This window comes from Hyperolius riggenbachi, chromosome 3, assembly GCF_040937935.1.
Source record: "Hyperolius riggenbachi isolate aHypRig1 chromosome 3, aHypRig1.pri, whole genome shotgun sequence".
Classification (NCBI taxonomy): domain Eukaryota; kingdom Metazoa; phylum Chordata; class Amphibia; order Anura; family Hyperoliidae; genus Hyperolius; species Hyperolius riggenbachi.
In genome coordinates, this window is record NC_090648.1 from 129,591,382 (window position 1) to 129,616,415 (window position 25,034).

Here is a 25,034-nt window from a genome sequence, read left to right on the forward strand (position 1 = left end):
CATCTGGTGAATGTTTAATATTGGGTGTCTATGGTGGAGGCTGCTGCTGGAAAGTATTTTTTAAGACTCAGGGCCCGTTTCCACTCTCGCGGAAACGGCCGCGAATCCGCAGAGTTTCCCCGCAGGCAAATCGCGCGGGGAAACTCTGCCATAGGGGACAACGGCGCCGCCGGCCGAATCGCTTGCAGTAGCGATTCGGCCGGAAACCCCCACAGAATTCGCGGCGGAGGCTGCGATTCCCATAGCCGTGCATGGCACGGCTGATGGGAATCGCCTGCGATCCCGCCCACCCGCTCAGTGCCAGCGTGCGTCTACGAGACGCACGCCGCACTAGTGGAAACGAGCCCTTATCGAAAGATGTGCACTGAACATTAATGTACTGACTTTTGAAAGACTTACCCAAGTCTGGTGATAACGCACTCGTTGGGACTTTGATGTCTGTATACGTATGCTGGCTATAGCGCTTTAAAATTTTATGTATATTGAGCTCCACTACTTTCAAAGTTGTAGAGAGCTTTGTCTTCTGAAGCTCGTTGTTATCTCAACTGTCAGTCACTGTATTTTATTTTTCTCTACAGAGAAGGGTTCAAAAGTTAACTGGTCTGCTCTGTAAAAACATTTAGAATGCTGTAAACTGCAAATATTAGAGAATGGTGCAATGTTATAAAAAAAAATAAAAACAAAACAAAATACTATAACTAAAAATATGAGACTATTTTCTTTGCTACTAATGTTCTAGTAATTATCCATACTACACAACCAATTCATTATATCATTTTTTCCCCTTCAGTGTCTCTTTAAGGTTTGCTGCACACTTGGCAGTGCGTGAAAGGTCGTGTTTTCTGTCACGTGCGTTTGTGCATTTTTAGTGCATTTTACATGCATTTGCGTTTTCTTCCCACACATGCCTTTTTCGTGCATTTTTTTTTATGAGTTTTTCATATGCATAATCTAAGTCCAGTTTTCATTGCAGTTCATACATAGAACGTGTGTTATGCAACAGACCACTGTGGACCTAGCCTCAGAAAAGAACCTGCCTATTCAAATTTCACATAACTGTCTTGTTAGTTAAAGGGAAACTATAGCGAAAAATTGTAAAATTTAAAATATGTGCAAACAGACAAAGAAGTACATTTTTTCCAAAGTAAAATGAGCCATAAATTACTTTTCTCCTAGGTTATTGTCACTAACAGTAGGTAGTAGAAATCTGACAGAAGTGACAGGTTTTGAACTAGCCCATCACTTCATAGAGGATTCTCAGCAAGTCTTTTATTCATTATAAAAATAATTTAAACCAGGGCTGTGGAGTCTGTCCAAAAATCCACCGACTCCGACGTTTAGGATTCCACCGACTCAGACTCCTCTAATTTGCATATTACAATTTTGTTGATTAAAAGTATGCAACATGAAATTCGTCTCTTAACTGCCAACGCTTAGGAATTTTACAAGACAACTGAAGTGAGAAGGATATGTAGACTACTATATTTATTCCCTTTAGACTAAAACTAGTCCTTGGTAAGAGTACTTGTAAAAGGTACAAACCGGAACAAAGAACATCTATCAGGCCCTAGGCAATGTAAGTGTGGGTACATGTAATGCTACGTACACACATGCGACAACGATCGTTCGTTGAGAACGACGAACGAACTTTTAATTGATGAAACGACCTAAGTAAAGATAGTTTTAAAAGGTGTGTAACGATCTGATCGTTAGAACGAACATTACATCACGTAAAGCAACTATTGCGCCTGCGCATAAAAATGAGAAGTTTCACAGAGAAATAGTGAAATGCACATGTCAAGCCTAGTACGAACGACCGTTTCCAACGATGTACTACTTTTGCAAACGATCGTCGTTGGTTAAAATCCGCCGAGACAGAACTTTCTTTTGTAGCGATTTGGCTCATTCGTCGTTTGCCTTAATAGTCGATGGTTCGTTTTTTGTAACGATCGTCGTTGGTAAAGATCGGGGAACGATCGTTACAAACTACTATAGTCGCATGTGTGTACGCAACTTAAGAGTGATGTGCAGGTACTCTGCAGGGGAATGAGGAGATTGTAAACAGACAACACCTCTGTGTTCAATGTGCACAGCATTCTCAGTGGATTCCCTGCAGCTCTGTGGGGAGTGCATATGTAGAGTATAGTACTACTGTGTAACAAAGTAAACCTGAGACAGATGAAATTAAAGTTTTATACATACCTGGGGCTTCCTCCAGCCGCCTTCAGGATATCAGTCCCTCGTTGTCCTCCTCCACCACCTGCATCTTCTGCTATGAGTCCAGGTACTTGAGCCAGTCAGGCGTAGTGCGCATGCACACACTCCGCCGCCAGGAGCATACTACACCTGTGCAGCACTATTGCGCAGGTGCAGAATGTTCCTGGCTGTGGGAGCGGCATGCGGCCGGACAGCGCTGACTGGCTGAATTACCAGGACTCATAGCAGAAGATACGGGTGGTGGAGGACAGCGAGGGACTGATTAGCCTGAAGGGGGCTGGAGGAAGCCCCAGGTATGTATAAAAAAAAAACAAAAAAAAAAAAAAAACACTTTACTTTTCATCCGTCTCAGTTACCCTTTAATTTGTAGTCACCAAACCAAATTTTAACAACATATCAAATTATTTGATTTCATCAGCAAAGGGAGTGCATACATTTGCATAAATCAGCATCAGTGCAGAATTATTTCCATCTCATTGACCATCTCTATTAGTGACACGGCTACACATCAGGCTTTATTCTTACAGCATAGATGTTATTTAGTGTATATATAAGAGATTCCTGTGTACACATCATATATACAGTCACAATCAGATATGTATATCTGACCTTAAAAATACGGGGACTGCTTTATTGAAGCAGCACAAGTAACTAATTTTGATTGGTTTATTTCATTTTTGTGGACTAAGCACAGCTATTATTGTACATATACATTATTTTTAATGACTATTATCTGAGAAATAGAACATTTTATCATATTTTCTATTTTAATTACAGCGACAAATTCATTAGGAGTCGGTGCATTTTTTCCCGACTCCAGGCACCCGAAATTGCCCGACTCAACGACTCCGACTCCACAGCCCTGATTTAAACAATGATGCTGGCCAGCTTCCCTGCTCCCTACACAGTTTTTTGGTAGCTGGACGGAGCAACTGCCATTCACTAAGTGCTTTTGAAAATAAGTAAATCCCTGAGAATCCCCTATGAAGAGACGTTAGCATTGCATTGTAATGTGTAGCATAATGGTAACACACTGCTGCAGTGCTTTACCTGAAAATGCATGTTACCAGTAGGGAAGATCACACATACGCATTTTGTTCTGAGTTGATGCAAATGTATGCAGTTTGAAAATGGTCCAATCAATTTTAACCTGGGTTTAAAATTGATTGGTCCATTTTGAAACTGCATACATTTATATAAAAATTTGCAGGAACAAAAAAGTGCATCTTTGATCATCCCTAGTTACCAGACACAGGAAGCATACTTTTCATTGCCTTTATGCTTTACTGTACCTATTGTATGCAACGGTAATGCAGCATTAATCTGCTTTACCAATTTTATGTTGTGTTGCAACTATGCAATGCAACATCCCACTGTGAACTTAGCCTCAGGTTGGGCTCCCACTTGCAGTTGCAAAACCACTCTCAAAATGCTGAGTGATTTTGTCACTTAAAACCAAGCGATTTTGGAGGGATTAGAGAGAAATTCAATTTTAGTCTCTTCACTGTCCTCTAAGTTGCTCCATTAATCATGCAGGACCCACGACTGCAATTTCAGCAAATGATAATAGCTCCTGTGGGCCTCACTCCATCCACTTGCATTAGCCTGGTGCTTCTAAAATCGTCAGCGATTGCAGGGATTCCAAATCACGGCTAAAAGCACTTTATGCTCGGAATACACGGCTCAATTTTGCCACTCGATTCCACAGATAATTCTCTTATCTTCCGCTCATTTTTCTTATCTTTTTCCATTGTGGACAATGCGGAATCGAGTGGCAAAACAATCAGGCATGTCGGAAATGATCGAGCCGTCTAAGTGGCTCAAAAACAAACCGTGTATTCCCAGCATTAGTGGGCCATAGCCACAATGGAGATTTGCACATTAGGAGAATTTTTCAGTCATCCCTAGACTCCCAACAGTCAGCTCACTCCTCTACAACTGCTTGCTGCCAGGGGAAGCCCAGACAGACACTCATGTGGCTGTCCAGTATTTCTGCAGAGTAGCATGCAAGGACACAGGACTGCTGCCAACAGCTCGCATCTGAAGAGTGAGCGATGATGGAGTTGCTTAATAAACTCACGTGACTAATCTCTGTTGTAACACAAAACAAACCAACACACAAATCAGCAATACCTTCACAGCCAGCACTTCAAACACTGATCATTCTAATTTCAATTCAGTCCCTGAACACAAATACCTCTACACTTTATCATGTAACTTTTGCAATGTTACAAATCCACACAGAAGTTATTACAGTGAGTAATCCCTCTCTGATCTTTGTGCAGAACTTGCTAATGACTCCAAACCCTGTAGAAAGCACAGCTGCAGCATAAGTCAAATTATAAGCAAAGCAGACAAAAATCCCACTTCTCAGAGATATCAGCCCCTCTTACAACAATGCAGGAGTGCAGGTCAGTGTCTCAGTCCACACCCAGGTTAGAGGGAAATAAAAACCAGATCTGGCTATTATAGCACGCCCAGTGGGAAGAGCATGGGAGGTTTGCCAGGAAGACTATAGTCACTCCCTCAATTCAGCCAAACCTCACAGAATGGAAAGTGATTCAGTGCAAAAACACAACGCTTAAAGAACCAGCACACCTAAAGCAAAGCAGTTTCAAAATGTCAAACGGCTATTAGTCATGTGTCAAAAATGGTTTTACCAACGTATCTAAGCTTTACCATAAAACATATGTAATACTAGTATACAGTACTTTTACTTTGCAGCACAGTGTTTTATCTAGAAAGTTCAAATGTCTTTAAATCGACCCTGAACTCAGAACTTCCTCTCTCCTCTAAAAGATAAGCAACATCATAAAAACCTTTAAAGAAAAACAACTCTTTGTTACAACTGATACAATTCATGTAATAAATCTGCAGTGTGTCTACTTCCTGCTTTCATGGAAGCAGGCAGAGGGTTAAAATCCTGTATTTACAAAGTAGCTGCTCTGCCGAGGCAGCTGGCTCACACAGCTGAGAGATCAAATTACACTTAAGGTTAGTTAGACAGGTTAAACTCTATAAATACATAACAATAACATTTTTATACCGCTTTAGACTCTCTCAGATTCAGTAGTTGGTAGTAGGATGAAGTATTAACACAACAACAATTATATTTCTGCAAATGCCAAACTGAACAGGTGGGTTTTCAGTGTGGATTTAAAGAGAGTCTGAAGCGAGAATAGATCTCGCTTCAGACCTCATAGCTAGCAGGGGCATGTGTGCCCCTGCTAAACCGCCGCTATCCCGCGGCTTAACGGGGGTCCCTGTCCCCCCAAATCCCCTCCGTAATGCGGGGGAGCGCTTCCGCATTGGGGCAGGGCTGACCGCCGCAGCCCTGCCCCACGCGCGTCTGTCAGACGCGTATCTTCGCCTCTCCCCCGCCCCTCTCAGTCTTCCTTCACTGAGAGGGGCGGGGGAGAGGCGGCGATGCGCGTCTGGTAGACGCGCTGGGAGGCAGGGCTGCAGCCGTTAGCCCTGCCTCCAGGAAGAAGAAAACGCCGACCAAGTCTGCGACCAAGGTTTGCGGGGGGTGGGTTGGGGGTGAAGGGACCCCCGTTAAGCCGCGGGATAGCGGCGTTTTAGCAGGGACACACATGCCCCTGCTATATATGAGAGCTGAAGCGAGATTTAGTCTCGCTTCAGTGTCTCTTTAAATAGAGATGGAGCTATCCTGATCTGCTGAGGTAAGGAGTTCCATAACGTAGGGGCAGCATGGCAGAAGGCTCTGGGACCAAAAGTATTCAGGTTGACTCTGGGTATGACTAGATTGGTAGAACCTGTGGATTTGAGATTGCAGGGTTGCGTGCATTTCTCTATGTTTTTCTTTTGTCCTGTGCAAGAATTCAGGTCCACTTTAAAGGGAATCGGAGGTGAAACCGTTATGGAAGCTAACATATTTATTTCCTTTCAGACAATACCAGTTGCCTGGCAGCCCTGCTGATCTTTCATGCATCAGTAGTGAATTACAAGCCCGATGCCAGACACACACGATGCATTTTTTCGGTCGATTTTCATTCCAATCAATACAAGAGATCACTTTCTCAATCGTAATTTTATCGACCAGCTGCAACACACAGATGCGTTTTCGTTCATTTTTTAATTGGCTCTCGATCGAACGTACTATCGAATGTATTGTACATACTATACGCTTCACATTCTGATTCTATTTGCAATTGAGAGAGGGCGGTTTCAAAGGATATTGATATTAGTGATGGGCTCATGGGTAGAAAAGTATCCAAATCTGTGATTCTAATGAGGCTTAATTGCCTCAGGTGTGTGCATGAGGGAAAGGGGGTTAATTACCCAGATGTCCAGGGCGCTTCTACGCGTATCAACAACTGCTTGTTCAGTGTTCAGAGTCTATGGCTAAACGCCCATACACCTGCTAAATTAAAGTTGGCTGAGGCGGCTGATAATCCGGTATGTGTACAGTAGCCCTCGATGGCAGCCTGGCCAGCAATCCGCTAGGAAAATCCATTCAGCCCAATGACAGCTGATAGCTTAGTTTTCCCCGCTCACCCTGTGATGTCACACCTGCATGACTCTATCAGCCCTCGCCCAACACACACACACACACACACACACACACACACACACACACACACACACACACACACACACACACACACACACACACACACACACACACACACACACACACACACACACACACACACACACACACACACACACACACACACACACACACACACACACACACACACACACACACACACACACACACACACACACACACACACACACACACACACACACCATGTGGTTATCCTGTAGGCTAATTACGTGTCTGTACAGCTATAGTGACTTCCATCAAGCGTGTTAACAAGTGTTAGAGGTAGAGGATCCGCAGGACTGCCAGGCACCTTGCATTGTTTAAGAAGAAGTGAATATGTTAGACTCCACAGCGGAGTTTACTGGTACCACAACATCATTCATGGCTACAGATGTCCTTCATCGCCTACCTTCCCTGAATGTTACCTTCCCTGCTATGTCCAGTAGCTGCTGTATGGTAGGGATGGTCAGTGAGATGCAAATAAATGTATTGGCTTCCCCCTGAAATTGGCTCTAGACTACGATGGACATAACTATCGTAGAGATTAGTTTGAGCTGTGGCGTAGCAATAGGGGTTAAAGACAGTGGCGTTGTTAAGGAGCTGTGGGCCCCGGTGCAAGTTTTACAATTGCCCCCCCCCCCCAAGGACTCTATACATAACAACTGATACGGCGCACCAAAACCTGCCAATGGCAACTACAGTGTCAGAGGTGCAAGACGGGAATAGGGAACAGTTTTTTACTGATAACCACTATTCAAAATATCTACAGAAGTGATTATTACAAGCACAGGGCTAATACAGAGCAAATACTGTAGTTGAGGGCCCTCTAGCCAAAGCGCCCTGATGTGGTCGCAACTTCTGCAACCCCTATTGCTACGCCCCTCATCCGCAATATTAGCTCTCTATTGGTCCTATACTGGTAATAATCACTAGTGTTAAGCTCACCAGTAGTGAGCTATTCGAATCCGTGATTGAAATGAGGCTTGATTGCCTCAGGTGTGCGGCTGGGAGAGAGGGGGTTACTTACCCATAAATCCGCGGTCCTCTATGCATTCCAAACATCATGCACGCATCCTATTGGACGCTTTGCAAGACTCACTACCGCACTTCCTCCTTCCGGCTTGAAGGAGGAAGTGCGCATAGTGAGTCTTGCAACGTGTCCAATAGGTCACGAGCAAGACGTTTGGAACGCATAGAGGACCGCGGATTTATGGGTAAGTAACCCCCTCTCTCCCAGCCGCACACCTGAGGCAATCAAGCCTCATTTCAATCACGGATTCAAATAGCTCACTACTGGTGAGCTCAACACTACTGATCACTTTTATAAATGCTTTGAATGATAATAATCATTCATAAACTGTTCCCCATCCCCTTCTTGCACCTCTGACACTGTGGCTGTCCTTGGCAGGTTTTGGTGTGTCATTTGAATTGTTATGTATAGAGTGCTTGGGGGGGCCCATGTAAAACTCGCACCTGGGCCCATAGCTCCTTAGCTACGCCACTGTTTGTGAGCCCCTCTGCAGGACAGTAGTAACAAAACAATATACTCTGTACTGTCCTGCAAAAGATGTTGGCGCTATATAAATACTAAATAATAATAACTACTATAACCTGCTTGATCTAAGCACTGTGACTGGAGTCACACCACAGAGCCCACAGTCAGTTTTCCTGCATGAGGTCACACAAGACACAAATGTTGTGCAACCAGTATTCTGCAATCACCATGTCTTCTGTATTCAAGTTCTTCTGGAATAGCAGCTAATACCAGCAGTTCTAACAGTTTTATAAGGATGGTGGAATGTACACTGCATACAGCATAGTTACAGGTTCTAACCAAGTATAAATGCTACTCTAAAAATAATTTATTGGTTTTTCTCCTGATTTTATCCTTACTACAGTGCTTAATTAATACTTTACTACTGTTCATATGTTTTTCTACACTCCTGGACCTTCTCTCCCATTTTATGGGCTATAATTTTGGAACGATCTATCCGGACATTTGCCTTTCAACAGTTCTCTTTAAAATATGATCTTATATTGCTTTGAGGATTTGTATTAAGATTTTATTATCTTTTCTTTTATGACTCTCTGATCAATGCACTGTCTGTAAGTGTTATCTTTTGATACATTCATCAATAAAAAGAGTTAAAAAAAAATAATAATTTATCAGGTGCAAAGAAAACCAGCAACCAATCAGGTTACAGCTGTCACATGAAACAAAAGATTCTTACTGGTGCTCTGGGCAACTGTTGCACTTTTGCACAAGTTTTAGTTAAAAGCTATAAAGGTTCTCTCATATGGTTGTAAACTTGTGACTGGAAGCCCCTCCCATAGGCCTGGAACCCACTGAAAACAGCAAACGCGAAACGCTACCGCTAGAGTTTTGTCTGAGCGGTTTGCAAGCGGATTCATGTGCGTTTGCGGTCGCGTTTTGCAACATTGTATTTTTTTGCTCTGCGGTTGCGTAGCGTTTTGTGTTTTGCGTTTTTATCCTGATTGGTCCTGTGAATAATTTTTCATTTTGTTACAGTGTGCTGAACCGCAAAACGCTAGCAAAACCGCTCAGTTTAGGTTTTGCTGAGCGTTTCCGCTAGCGTTTCAATACTTTACATTGAAGCGCTAACGCTCCCAAAATGCTGCACGTCCTGCGTTTGCGTTTCTGGGAAACGCAAACGCTCCTGTGGAAGTTGCCCCATCCATTAACATTGGCCCAGCGTTTTGGCAAAGTGCTAGCGTATCGCAGCGCTGCCAAAACGCTGCCAAAAGCGCTCCTGTGGGTTCCAGCCCTTACAGTTTGGCTTCTTTTCCATGGGTCACCAAACTATCTGACAAGCGAGCAGTTCAGCCACCCATGGAAAATAGGCCTTAACTCCAGACTGTTAGGGCCCTGTCACAACCCCACAGTGCTTTTCAGATCATTTTCATTTTTAAAAAATGCTTTTAATGACTTGCATTAAAATCACAATAAAATTGTGGTAAAATATCCATGATCTGGATTTTTAAAAAAAATCAACTTTAATGCAAGTCAATGGGAACGTTTTTAAAAAATGAAAAGGATGTGAAAAGCGCTTTGCCGTATGTCTCTAGCTAGAGAAAGAGTTTCAGTTATCTGGGGCATCTACCAGCCCCTGCAGCCATCCTGTGCCCTTGCAGTTATTCATGACTCCTCTGGTCCCCCGCCACCAGCTAGTTTCGTTTTTGCCGACTCGGAGTCGGCGGGACCCCACGCATACCTTTGCACGCATTCCCGCTGGTGCAGGAAGCTATCGTAGACAGTAACATAATTTTTTACACGTTGCACCTCTAACACGTAAAAATGTACGTGTTAATGTCCGCGATAGCTTTCTGCACCAGTGGGAATACGTGCAAAGGTATGCGTGGGGTCCCACCGAGTTGGCAAAATCGAAACTAGCTGGCGGCGGTGGACCGGAGGAGCCATGAGTAAAATGAGTTTTAGAGTTAAAGTTCCCTTTAAGGTGAAGCCAATACAAGTGGATGGGCCTGTTTCCACTTGTCAGTTTTCCTGAGCGTTTTTCTGTGCAGGATTTTTCTGCACGGCAGAGCCCTCAGAATTCGCCTGCGTGTGGAATGCATGCGAATCGCCGCTAATGTATTTAATAGGGAAATCGCCTGCGGCTTTGGCATGCGAATTTTCATGCGAATTCGCATGGAAATCAATGGAAAAACACACCGGCACTGCCATGGTTAAATTCGCAGCGAATTCGCACGAAAATTCGCATACAGCCGCATGAGAAATTTAACCGCGGCGATTCGCACAGCACAAGTGGAAACGGGCCCTATAGCATAGTAGAGGGTTAGGTTGGATCATAGTAAAATATCAGTAAAGATTGGTAGTAGTAGAACATACTGATATTCTAATAGCGGCAATTCCCTGCACTCTTTTTCCAGGCATCTTTATTACATGTACACCCCCGTGACCCCGCCACATGTACAGTCACGGGGATACCAACGTCCCCAGCAGTGGCGTAGCTATGAATCTCGGGGCCCCGGTGTGAGTTTTACATTGGGGCCCCCCAAGAACTCTATACGTAGCAATTGATATGGTGCAACAAAACCTGCCAAGGTCATCTACAGTGTCAGAGGTGCCAGAAGGGGATGGGGAACAGCTTGTTAATGATTACTACCATTCAACGGCAATGAAGAGAAGACACTGGACATAGGATGAGTGCACCTGCAAACAGGTGAGGAAAAGAGGAAAAACTATATTGCAACACTCACCACAGGTCCGAAGGTACACATTACACATGGGGGGGGGAGGACAGCCAAGGGTCTGTCGGTTATCTTACCCGACCGAGGCTTTCAAGCAAGATCTTTCCAGCATGCCGGATCTGACTGATTTCACCAGCTTTGTTGCATCGATCTCTGCCAGATTCAATTATTATGATCAAATTTGCAGTATATCAATTCTGCAAATCGAGTAATGTATGGGCAGCTTTACTTTGCAGAAGTGATGCATTATGGGTCTTCCCTCTTGCTCACATAAAGCTGAATAATTGATACCATCTACTGTTTTAAGAATGAAAATTTAATTTTTATTTTTTTTAAACTCTTTTTATTGAAGAATGTATCAAAAAAATTTACAACATTGCGTTCAGAACAAAGTTCCATATCACATTTATATATAACATAGCCACTTCAGAAGATATAAAACTAACAAGATTACAGAGTATATTGCGAATTATCAACCATCAGTACAGTGTAGATCAAAATATAGGACATAGATTGTAGATTTATACCAAGGTTCTTATGAGACTGACAGATTTGTGATTGCGTATTGCCCAAGTCAAAGCGTCTTCTCAATATAATCATGTCCACTGTAATCAAATAGTGTGATAAAGCACTGTACCCAGGTCTGTCTTGTAGAAAATAATGAAAAAGTACAATATAACCTTTAACTAAAACATCAACATCTACGAACTAGTTGCACCGTGGGCCTTATAGTATGTAATCAGGATAATAAAACATAGAGATTACAATCAAGCGGGGGGGGGGGGGGGGGGGCACCCTCTCTCATAATTTTATATCTACCACAACCCAGTCGCAGGGGGGGATGCTGCATTTTAACGAAATGCTAGCAAGTATTACAGGTCTCAGTGAACATCAACAGTAAGAGGGCTATCTATCCAAGGCGTCCAGGTAAGTAGGAATTTATCAATACAGCCACGGTTTTTGTAAGTGATCTGCTCTAATGACAAATTGGCATTTATTAGACTCTTCCATTTTGCGATATTGGGTGGCCTAGGGTTCATCCAATGCAGAACAATGGCTTTATTAGAAAAGTAGCAGGTTTTCCTGATTAAGGCCCTGATCTGTTTAGCCCATATTTCTTCATCTAATATACCAAGTAGGGCAATTTGGGGGGAGGGGTCTACCTGTATTTCTATAACCTGTGAAATTATTGTAAAGATACCTTTCCAGTAGTTTTTAAGGCGCGGGCAGTTCCACACCATATGTAGGTAATCTGCTGCATATAACTTACACCTAGGACAGGAGTCTGATTGGGAATTTCCCATTTTAACCATTCTTTTAGGGGTAAGATATACTTGGTGTATTAAGTAGGTTTGAATGAGTCTATCGTTCACGGAAACGGAAATTTGTGAAGGTAAGTCCCATACCCCTTCCCATTCTTCATTAGTTAAAGTTGGGAATGCCTCCCGCCACCTATCATAAGAAAGATCATTACCGATTTTGGCCATTACTGCATATGAATATAGGATAGAGGTAAGTCCAGCAGGGCCCTGGGTTTTAAATATGCCAATTAGCGGGAAATCAGAGAGAGGTGGGCGTTCTCCCGCAAATTGCGCATTAAGCGCATGTCGTAACTGTAAATATTTATAAAAGCTGTTTCTAGGAAGGTCAAACTGTAGCTGCATCTGTTCAAAAGCTTTGACCGTGTTAGCGTCATACACCTGATAAATAAATTGCACTCCTTTAGCTATCCACCATCTGGCTTCCTGGGATGCCACAAGCTCCGAGAGAGCAGGGTTAAACCATAGAGGGGTATCTGGGATAGTGTTTGAGAATTTTGCCACCTGTTTAATTTGTACCCAAATTTTATGACTGAGCCTGTGGACCAAAAGGCCACCTCTACCCCCAGGTGATTTTGCCTCAAGAAACCCCAAAAGAGGACAGTTACCCAGGCAGTATGCGATATGGCGTTCAGATTTAGGCATTGGAGTTCCATCAAACCAGGATTTCATATATCTTAATTGTCCAGCTAAATAATAAAGATAAAAATCCGGGAGTGCCAAACCACCAGAATCTTTTGGTTTTTGTAATGTGGCCAGTTTGAGTTTGGGTCTAGTATTACCCCAAATGAAAGGAGACATCAGAGAGTTAAGGTCCTTGAAAAATTTGACAGGTACAGTGACCGCAACATGTTCCAGTATGTACAATATTTTAGGGAGGAGGATCATTTTAATCAAATTTATGCGTCCGGCCACAGAGAGTGGTAGCTTCGACCACATCTTGAATTTAAGCTTCACTATATCTAATAATGGGAATAAATTTTTTAAGAGGATATCTGAAGGATTTTTTGTTATAATTATTCCAAGGTATTTAAATTCTTCAACTAAGGGGCCCGGACACCCCAGTCTGTGTGTGTTAATTGGGGTAGATCCGAAGTACATTATGACAGATTTATCCCAGTTAATAAGTAGGCCTGAGTATTTTCCAAAAACCTCAAGCAGCCTAATAGCCCTTGGCAGAGACATTTCCAGTTTATCCAAGAATAGGATCATGTCGTCTGCGTATAGGCCTATACGTTCCTCCAGTTCCCCAATGACTATTCCCTGATATATCGAATCTTTCCGGATAACGATAGCAAAGACTTCTATGGCAAGGGCAAATAACATAGGTGATAGCGGGCAGCCCTGACGTGTGCCTCTGGCTAATGAAAATGTTCGTGTTTGCTGGTTATTAAGTTTAATGTTTGCTACCGGGTGATTATATATCATCTTGACCCATTTTATGAAGTTATCCCCTAATTGAAATTTCTCCAGACACCTGAACAGGAATGGCCATTCAATAGAGTCAAAGGCCTTTGCCGCGTCTAATGCGGCAAAGGCCCATTCTCTCTGCTCCTGCCCAGCAATCTGAGCAACCACCTGTACCCGTCTGAGATTGATTGAGGTTGACCGTCCTGGCATGAACCCCGTTTGGTCCTCGGTCACCAGGTTTAATATTACCCTCTTAAGCCTGTTGGCTAACACCTTTGTAAGGAGTTTGTAGTCAGAATTTAGAAGTGAGATTGGCCTATATGAGGCACAATCTTCTGGATCTTTCCCAGGTTTTAGGATTACAACTATTGTGGCCTCATTCATGGAATCTGGTAAGTTATTTGTCTGAGCACAGTGCAGAAGTGTTTCATTAAGGGCTCGTTTCCACTATCGCGAATCTGCATGCGTCCAACGCATGCAGATCCGCACATGTAATACAAGTGGATGGGCCTGTTTCCACTGTAGCGTTGTTGAGGTGCGTTTTTTTCAGCGTGAAAAAAACGCACAAAAGAGCCAACGATTTCGCCTGCGTCGGGAATCCGTGCGAATCGCCGCTAATGTATTTAATAGTAAAAACGCATGCGTTTGTTACATGCGTTTTTACCCGCGATTTCGCGTGCGATTTCGCACCTTTTTCAATTTTATTTAGCCCTGGCAGTGTCATGGTTAATTTCGCATGGCACCCTGCCATGCGAAATCGCAGGCGAAATCGCGGGTAAAAACGCATGTGGAAACGCATCCGCATGCGTTTTTACAAGCGTCGGAATGCGGCCGAAATCGCGTCGCAACAGTGGAAACAAGCCCTAAAGAAGGGCAATATAATTCCCGAGTATTTTTTATACAACTCAGCGGGAATTCCGTCTGGGCCTGGGGATTTCTGGTTAGGCATGTCTGCGAGGGCAATCTCCAGTTCCTCAATTGAAATGGGGTTATTTAATAGTTTAACCATGTCCTGTTGTAAAGTAGGGAATTCAATTTTGGCTAAATATTCATCAATCTCAGACTGAGGTACCCTAAGGGAAGAAGAATACAGGTTAGTATAAAAGTCAAGAAATCTGGCATTAATGCTTGTTATGTCTGTAACACATTTCCCATCCCTATCTCTGATACGTAATACATTTGTGCCCCCCCTATCTTGCTTAACCATATGTGCTAAAAGACTGCTTGATTGATTCCCCATTTCGAAGAAATGTTGCTTAGTAAAGAAAAGTTTTCGCTTAGATTTCTCGTCAGTGTGGATTTTGTACGAGCGTTGTGCCTGGAGCCATTGTTGTTTATTGGTTTCAGATAGGGAGGAGGCATACCGATTTTCAGCTTGCTCTAGGTTTTGTACAAGATGCAATTCTATTCTGTGCGAGTCCTTCTTTATAAAAGAAATAGATGATTTGACACATCCCCTGAGGTAGGACTTAAATGAGTCCCATAATATTAACCAGCTGAGCGGTCTGGACGAGCTCAGCTCGTCCAACACCGCCAGCGGCTGCCGCTCAGGCCCTGCTGGGCCGATTTTAACGAAATAAAAAGCAGCACACGCAGCCGGCACTTTGCCAGCCGCGTGTGCTGCCTGATCGCCGCCGCTCTGCGGCGATTCGCCGCGAGCAGCGGCGAAAGAGGGCCCCCCTAGCCGCCTGAGCCCAGCGTAGCCGGAACAAAAAGTTCCGGCCAGCGCTAAGGGCTGGATCGGAGGCGGCTGACGTCAGGACGTCGGCTGACGTCGATGACGTCACTCCGCTCGTCGCTATGGCGACGATATAAGCGAAACAAGGAAGGCCGCTCATTGCGGCCTTCCTTGTTTATTCTGGGCGCCGGAGGCGATCGGAAGATCGCCTCCGGAGCGCCCTCTAGTGGGCTTTCATGCAGCCAACTTTCAGTTGGCTGCATGAAATAGTTTTTTTTTTATTTAAAAAAAACCCTCCCGCAGCCACCCTGGCGATTTAATCAGAACGCCAGGGTGGTTAATTTATCTTCAGTAGCGTTATTGGCAGTAATATACTGTATCAATTGGTCAGGGATTCTGTCATTTTTGCCAAACAGTGATAACCAGAATGGGTGAATTGAATAACTGAATTGTCTTGGAGGACCCGCACAGGACAGCTCACAATATATAGGTGAGTGATCAGATACTCCCCTAACCTTAAATTCCACCTTCTGAATCATTGTAGCCAGCCCAGGACAGCCTAATATGTGATCTATTCTGGAGAGTGTGTTATTATGAGAGGCACAGCAAGTATAGGCTCGTATGGCTGGATTTCTAAGCCTCCAGATATCCAACCAGCCTGCGCCAGTCAGAAAGGACTGTAGATGCCCATCTCCAGTGCCACCGGAGTAAGGCATCTTATCTAGCTTGGGATCAAGCATTAGATTAAGGTCGCCAGCACATACAGTAATTGCATTGGGATACATAGTGGCAAAGGCCAAAGCTTTAGTCAATATACCTGTAGTTGTCCCCGGGGGGTTATAGATACTTAGTAGATTAAATAGTTTCCCATTAATGGCCGCATGGATAAAAATGAATCTGCCTTCGCTATCCAGGAGTACCCGGTGCGCCTCCCATCTTATCCGCTTATGGATCAAAACCGTTACACCTCTTGAGAAAGAGGTATGACAGGAATGCCTAGCCCATTGCACCCAGGATTTTGTCATTCTATTGCAGGTGTCCTTGGTGAAGTGTGTTTCCTGAAGGATTACTATGTGAGGACTATAGCTCTTGATTTGTGATACAACTGCACTTCTCTTTTGTGCAGCGCCCAACCCCCTCACGTTCCATGACATTATTCTTAGCATTTCAGCCATGGTAAAACCTGCTAACTGTATATTGCGACTGACTAAAAGAGGTAGAAGAGGCAATTTGGTACATCAAGAGACCCCTCCCCACCCGAGCCCACAGTGCAGACAACTTAGCATATTTAACAAATAAACACATCCTCAACATGAGGGAACTTAAAGAGAAAATGAAATAGCGCAGATTCCTGCAGCAGTTCAAGTGGGGGAATTGCCTTTAGGATATTATCCCAGGCAATTTCTAGCCCAGATGGATCAAAAACAGAGATACACGTATGCTGGAGTTGCAAACAGCTACATCAGATGAACTATAAAGACTGTGCTTATAATTCGGGTCTATAAATCAAGTGCACATGCAAAAGCAAATCGAGATTTGCTGTTCTGCAGCAGGGTAAACCATAGTATCAGGGGATAATGATTATTCCGAACTGGGGAAAGTACCTTTCGTTGCCAGCCAATCTGAAGCTTCCTTTGGAGTAGCAAAGAATTGAATTTTGCTTCCGTCTATGACCCTGAGACGGGCAGGATAAGCCATTGAGTATTTATACTCCCTGGCTCTCAGGAGTTTCTTGACAGCAAAAAAGGAAACTCTAATCTTTTGAAGTTCAACGGAGAAGTCAGGGTATATGCTTAATGACACGTTTTCAAAAGTGATGTTTTGCTTCTGCCTAGCCATTTGTAGGATTTTGTCCCGGTCCTTGCAGTTCAGAAGTCTAGCAAGAAAGGGGCGAGGGGGGGCTCCCGGGGGGAGGGGGGATGCAGGTACACGGTGTGCTCTTTCTACTGCGTATGCTCGGGAAAAGTTCTCTCTGCCGAATTCCTTAATTAGCCAGTCCTCAATAAACTCAGACGGATCATTGCCCTCTGCTCTCTCTGGAAGGCCTATAATCCGGATATTATTGCGACGCGAGCGATTTTCCAAGTCATCACCTTTTTGTCGCCAGAGATCCACTGTTTTGGCTAATGCTTTGTGATTTCCTGGTAGAGGGCTGACAGTGTCCTCTAGTGCAGAGATTCTGCGTTCTGTTTCTGTGACCCTGGATCTGATATTTTGCAAATCCTGACGGATTAGGCCCATGTCAACTTTCACCTCTTCCAATCGCCCCGTGAGATCTGTCCGGAGGGTTGATATGGCTCCTAATAGCTGGTCTGCGACTTGTTTTAAAGTAGGCTCTGAGAGCTCCAGTTCCCCCTCGCTTGTTTTAAGAGAGTCATCTCCGCAGGTAACAGCCATTCCCCACTCCTCCCCCGCTGACTGTCCGGTGGCGAGCTCCATGCTTTTCCCCGCGTCTGGCTCTGACGCATTACTTTTGCTCTGGCTCCTGTCCCCCGTCTTAGTGCCCTTAGACTGACCGTGCTTGGTAGATGTCCTCGGAGGCAATGCAGCGTCCTTCTCCGGAATGACAGAGGTGCCGGGAGGATCCTCAGAAGGGCTCGCCGCGGCCTTCCCCGTCTTGCGGGCGCCATCTTGGTTGTCCACGCGGGCAAACTCCTTGAGTTTCTCCACTGCCGTCTGCCGAGTATTCATCTCGGGTGATGTAAATGATATCAGCGAAGGTGTAGGTAGTCAGATAGCCCAGTTCGGTGGGTTCAAATGCCCAAAATCTCTGCAGGATTCGTGTAGTAGCTAGTTTCAGAGCGGGAGCTCTCTCACATACGTGTAGCTCAGACGGCTTCCGGTACCGCCCCCCCCCCCCGAAAATTTAATTTTAACATAGCTTTTTAAAGGGACACTGTAGGGGGTCGGGGGAAAATAAGTTGAACTTACCTGGGGCTTCTAAATGTACCCCCGCAGACATCCTGTGCCCGCGCAGCCACTCACTGATGCTCCGGCCCCGCCTCCGGTTCACTTCTGGAATTTCAGACTTTAAAGTCTGAAAACCACTGCGCCTGCATTGCCGTGTCCTCGATCCCGCTGATGTCACCAGGAGCATACTGTGCATACAGTATGGTCTGTGTCTGCGCAGTACGCTCCTGGTGACATCAGCGGGATCGAGGACATGGCAACGCAGGCGCAGTGGTTTTCAGGCTTTAAAGTCTGAAATTCCAGAAGTAAACCGGAGGCGGGCCGGAGCATCGGTGAGTGGCTGCGCGGGCACAGGATGTCTGCGGCCTGCGGGGGACCATTAGAAGCCCCAGGTAAGTTTAACTCATTTTCCCCCGACCCCCCTACAGTATCCCTTTAAGTAAGGGTTTTTGGTTTTTTTAGGTTACTTTTAGCCCCTTACAAAATCCTGGTTCATCATAACTCTACTGGTTAAATGACTTTTTTCAATGGCATACTCTTTTAATGCCATTGTTCCCTTTAAATGAAAAGTGCCATCCTCCCAGCAGGCGGACGCACAGGCTGAATTCCATTCAGTGTTTTGGCATCAAACAGCTGTGATGTGCCAGGAGATGTGATGTGCACTCAAACAATCTGGGGAAATACTAAACTCCAAGAATTGCAGGGCAGGCTGGAGCTAAAGGTCAGGCGTCGGAGGGCAGGAGAGGGTAATGTTAGGCATCGGAAAGGGCAGATTAGTGTTAGACATCCGATAGGAGAAGGGTAGTCCCTGCTTTTGGCAATCACAAGCAGGGGCGTATCTGGCTAATATAGTGCCTATGCCAAAGCAAACACTGAAATTGCCTAAAACCTACCTGTTTTGCCAGCCAATGGCAATTAAAGGGCCAGTGCTCCTAAGGTATGTGATAACTCCAAACTGTATCTAAACAGCAGAAAAGGTTTTGGAAGTTTTGAATGCAGGATTAGCATCTTTATCACTTAATACACTCAGACCAGTTGCTGTTGAAATTTGATTTTATGGTGACAATCCCGTTTCCAGACAGAGGAATCAAATGTTTCCGTGCCTCCAGATAATCAATTAGTCACATGCCCATGATAAAAAATATTAAGTAGTCACCACAATCCAGACAGAATAATAAAGTCGCCACATACCTCTAGATAAAATAATTAAGTGGCCACTTACCTCAAGATAAACAAAATCGCCACATACACCAAGAGAAAATCAATCAAGTAGCCAATTGCCCTATACTGTATATACATATATAGATGTCCTAATACCCTAGACTTCACCCTCCATGAACTTTCAAACCCCATTGGAGCGACACCGCAAGTGTGCTGGCTGGCCCACCTGTCACTTCTCCCTAAGTTACCTTGCCTGTCATAGGTAGCTACAGGTGCCCCTTAGTATTAGGTAGCTAGACGAACCTCAGTATTAAGTAGCTAGAGGTGCTCCCAAGTATTAGGTAGCTAGAGGAAACTCAATATTAAGTAGCCAGATGTGCCCCCGACTGAAGGGAGATCTCGTCCGTGGAAAGCAGAGAGCAGGGTAATCACTAATTTAGACTCTCATCAGGACTCCCTATAGGGAGGGAGGGCGAAACACATTCAGGAAGGGAAGTGAGCCGCCTTTCCATCATCAGGCGCCTGTAGGCATGTGCCTACAGTGCCTTATGGAAAAGCCAGCCCTGTATACATATATGCATATACACATAAATAAAGTCGCTTTTTTTTTTTACCAGATAACAGAACAATTTATGCCCCTCAGTATTAGGTAGCTAGAAGGACCCCCAAAAGTGGGCCTACCAATACAAATAGTTATCCGGGTGTGCCCCCAGTATTATGAGGACAGAGGTGCCCCCACTATTAGGTAGCCACAGGTGTCCCTCCAGTATGGATATAGAGAGGTGTCCTTCCAGTATAGCTAGCCAGAGGTGATCCTCAGTATAGGCAGTCAGAGTTGGCCCCCAGTATAAGTAGCCAGTTAGCCCCCTAGTATAGATAGCCAAATGGTTTAGGTTGTATATGTAGTGAAAGGCATCCTCCAGTATAGCTGTGCAGGAGGGGTCAGGCAGAGCCCCTGCCAGAGGTGCCACAGCACCATGAGTGCCATGCCTGCCCCCCCCCCCCCCCCTCCCTCATGCACCTAGATACGCCACTGATCACAAACTAGCAGTGAAAAAAGGTGAAATCATTCTGAGCAGGAGTGGTAGATTACCACCATTCTGTGTACTTCTGCTGTATGTTATGCCACCTGTATGTGTGAGGAATGTGTCTATGCAGGAGAGGGACAGCATGTGTGGCTGCTACAGAAGAGCAGGTTTCTCAAGCTACATGCATGTATGTACAAAGGCATAACCAAACAAGGCAACAGTCCAAATACACGTCAGAATAAAAAAGAAAAAAACTCGTCCCTTCACAACAATAAAACGGAGCTGAACTATCCTGAAATACATGGCATGGCATTTTCTACACATTTATTGGGCCATGATTGAGCAAGAACTTGAACTGTACATATACCGCATTGTGATCCATGGAATGAGCAATGGACCTATTATATGTGTGGGATTAAGCCCCACCCAGCAGCATACGTGTTGTGGCCCTCAGGGCATTTATCACACACTTTGTACAGCCACACCTAACAGCGTGGAGACATCCAGCAACGTCAGTGTCAGTTTACAGCAGCAGCGCCTTTTTTCTATTCAAAAAAGTTTCAACATTTCTGCAGCTATTCTCTTTGTAACTAGTACTGCTATTTCCCATATTTGATCAACCTTTAGAGTCAATCATTTTATCGAATTGGAGAATCAAGTGTGTTCCATTATGCTCGATCGATGCAAATTGAGCACATAGCTCCCAACTGTCCCTCTGTTGGAGGGACAGTCCCTCTTTGGGATCCAAATACCTCTGTCCCTCTTTCTTCCTTATGTGTCCATTTTTCAGGACGCATGTACAGATCTGTGTTATTATATGGATTCTTCTACTAAAAAATATGTTTAACTGACTATAAACTTTATTCCCATCAATTAGATTGATATACAGTGGTTTGCAAAAGTATTCGGCCCTCTTGAAGTTTTCCACATTTTGTCACATTACTGCCACAAACAAGAATCAATTTTATTGGAATTCCACGTGAAAGATCAATACAAAGTGGTGTACATGTGAGAAGTGGAACGACAATCATACATGATTCCAAACATTTTTTACAAATAAATAACTGCAAAGTGGGGTGGGTGTAATTATTCAGCCCCCTGAGTCAATACTTTGTAGAACCACCTTTTGCTGCAATTACAGCTGCCAGTCTTTTAGGCTGGTTTCACAGTGGGACGTTAAAGTCCCACGTTACAGCAGCCAGTAACGCAGCCTAACTCACAGCACTGTAAAATCAATTGTGCTGTTCACAGTGCCCACGTTGCGTTACATTGTAACGCAGCACGTTTAAACAAAGTGCTGCATGCTGTACGTTATACTGGGCTAAGCAGCGTTAGACTGCTTGCACATGCTCAGTAATGTTGGAGGAGGAGGTCTCCCCTCCTCCTCCGCTGCCAGCCACATGGCTAATTAATATTCACTGCACTGCAGAGACTCGTGGTAGGACTGTAGTGTTGTCCGGATCATGATCTTTTTTGTGAGTCGAGTCATCCGGATCATCACAATGAAAGATTCGGTTCACAGTGGATGTCTGTCTGGAAGAAACAGGAACATACAGAATGTACAGTGCAGGGAAAGTCCTGTCCTGCTAGTCATTTCACCCAATCTGCTTCCTTAGTAAAATTATTCGAATGATTCGGTTCAAAGATTCGGGTCTTTTCAATGATCCGATTCAAATGATCCGAATCCTTAAAAAGATCCAGACTTCCTATCACTAACCTGGAACGGCTGCTTTGAGAGCTGCATAACGCAGCTCAATCTGACGTCTAACTTAAACACCGCCATGCGTTGTGTTAGGGGCACGTTATGCGACCATAACGTCCCCTAAAACGCAACGTCTTGGTGTGTAAGTAGCCTTATGGTGGCCATTCATGGTACAATTTTTTCATACAATCTTACCATTTCTATGTAATATAAGGGAACTGCCTAAATTATCCTTTCAGTATATTCACTTAATTTACCCTTATACTACATAGAAATGGTAAGATTGTATGAAAAAATTGTACCATGTATGGCCACCATTAGGGTATGTCTCTACCAGCTTTGCACATCTAGAGACTGAAATCCTTGCCCATTCTTCTTTGCAAAACAGCTCCAGCTCAGTCAGATTAGATGGACAGCGTTTGTGAACAGCAGTTTTTAGATCTTGCCACAGATTCTCGATTGGATTTAAATCTGGACTTTGACTGGGCCATTCTAACACTTGGATATGTTTTGTTTTAAACCATTCCATTGTTGCCCTGGCTTTATGTTTAGGGTCATTGTCCTGCTAGAAGGTGAATCTCCGCCCCAGTCTCAAGTCTTTTGCAGACTCCAAGATGTTTCCTTCCAAGATTGCCCTGTATTTGGCTCAGGGGCGGACTGACCAGGGGGGTAAGGGGGGCAATCTCCCCCCAGGCCGCCTTTCATTCAGTGATTTAGGGCTGGTCCAGTGTCTGGTGTAATCAGGCTTGTTGTTGTAAGGCAATGTGAAACTCTAGGCTAGCTGATAAAAGTGCAATTAGAGGGCAGGCAAGCTGGTAAATATACGCAGCATGATGCAGAGCTTGCCTGGAGGGTCCGTGGGCAAACATCTGTCTTGTCTCTCCCCATTGTTATAATGACTGCATGTGTGGATAAGGCGTTAAACAAGTTGAAAAGTTTTTGACAGTCCCTAGACTCCAGGAGGGCTGCTTTCTGACTTGTGTGAGAGACGGGCAGGGACAGGAGTCATATTACAGGCAAGTTGCCTCTGTGTGATGTGAGACTGCAATACAGATAAGCTCTCTGCTCCATCTCAGGCTAGTCTCAGTCCTCTCCACTCCTCCTCTCTCTGTGCTAGTGCACACCAAAATCACAATAGCAATCACTAGCAATTTGTGAGTGTGATTTTGCGAAGCGATTTTCAGAGCGATTTTTGAATGAATCGCTCCAAAAAATGCTACATGCAGTGTGTTTGCGATTTTTAAAAAATCACAACGCTGCTGTGAGAACACCGTCATAGGGTAACATTAGCCAAGCGCTTTTCAAATCACTGTCGATTTGAAAAACGCTCAGAAGCACTCTTGGTTGGCACCAGTCCTCCCTCATTCACCTTTGTTTCCCTCTTCCCCTAGTGCTGGCTGGCTGTGTCTTCTTCTTATACAGGAAAGCTAAATAAAAGTGCAATCCTGGTGAGGCAAATTATTGATATTATTATTTAGTATTTATATAGCGCCGCCATCTTCCACAGCGCTGTACAGAACATATTGTCTTATCACTTAACTATCTTCTTCCTTCTCTTTCAGCTTTTCTCTCCTCAACGTTTCTCCCCTTCTCTGCATAAGGTCTCAGACACGCTGTCACGGATGGTTGCGGGGCCGCAGACGCGTCCTGGAACCGCCCGTGAAGAAAAAGCGATCGCACTCGATTCTCTGCATCGATTGCGCTTCAGATCACTAGAATCAGGATTGATTGTGTAGGAGCCTCTGCTTAACTGCAGGATGGCTCTTTTGATATGCTAATGAGCAGGAACAAACCCCTGTGCTCAGGAAGCTAATCCCAGCAGGGGGCTATTCAAAAACCTGCTTCTTTCCCAGACTGGCCGAAGCCCCTTAGCCAGCCATAAGAAAAGCATGGGTGGTATGATTTCCTGTCGGTATACGAAAACCGTATGTCGCACAGCTATAAAATTCATATCGTCTTGTTCGGTAAAATCTGGCCATCGTGCTGATATGACATTTATTATGATAGCCCGTCCGGTTATTGAGATATGAATCCTCTCAGGAGCCTGACCCGCTGGCTTAGCCATGTCTGATGTCATATTAATCTGTATTTTCCAACAAGTATGAATCTGTTACCCCCCTAAATATAACGTGTATGGTTCAGGAGTTACAGCATTTCATAAGTTTAGCCCTAAAATCTCTCAGGGGGAATGAACTGTCATTTGTTGGTAACTCAGAGGGGGCCGGCATTGCCACACCCCCAAACCAGCTTCCTCAAAAGTATCTGCGAGGGGCCCTCCCCTCAGTCCTCCAAATTCCACCTTCCTGAGAGCACATTGCCAGCCAGAGGACACATGGTTGGCGGCCATCTTGTCTAAGCTGAAACAAAGGACACATGGCTAGCGGCCATCTTGATCGGCCATCTTTGCTGAAACTGAACAAAGGACATCTTCCATATTGCTTGGATTTTAAACTTTGCTGAACTGAACAAAAGGAACTCTACAAGTTTTCCCACTAAAGGACATCTTTCCAGGAACTAAGTATTTTTTCTCCCTTCTTTTATTTTTCATACTGGCTATTACTGTTTTAATAATTGTTGATTTTAATAATTGTCTGTATATATTAATTATTTATATTGCTTTCAATAAACCGACGCTATTGTCAGTTGTTGTTCTAGCTACCCTATTATTCAGCACACACAGAACTGATCCCAGGTCTCTGAAGAGACGCTACTATTGTTTGTTGTTGGCTAGACAGAATACAGCGTGTTTTAACCGTTTTTATTCGCAGGATCAGTCAGGCAGTCGGGTCCACTGGCCCATATCAGT

General features: G+C 44.4%; 1 protein-coding gene across 2 annotated transcripts in view; it reads right to left on the reverse strand.

The window, feature by feature from the left end:
* ANXA4 (annexin A4) overlaps positions 1-25,034 on the reverse strand; it is a 103,479-nt gene that overhangs the window by 67,249 nt on the left and 11,196 nt on the right. Inside the window, exon 1 of one of the 2 annotated variants that reach the window (XM_068274935.1) lies at positions 4,611-4,694. The exons of the other annotated variant lie outside the window; for it this stretch is intronic. The gene's annotated coding sequence lies outside the window, so the exon portion shown is untranslated. Of the gene's footprint in view, positions 1-4,610; positions 4,695-25,034 lie in introns of those variants that run through there. 2 annotated transcript variants of the gene reach the window in all.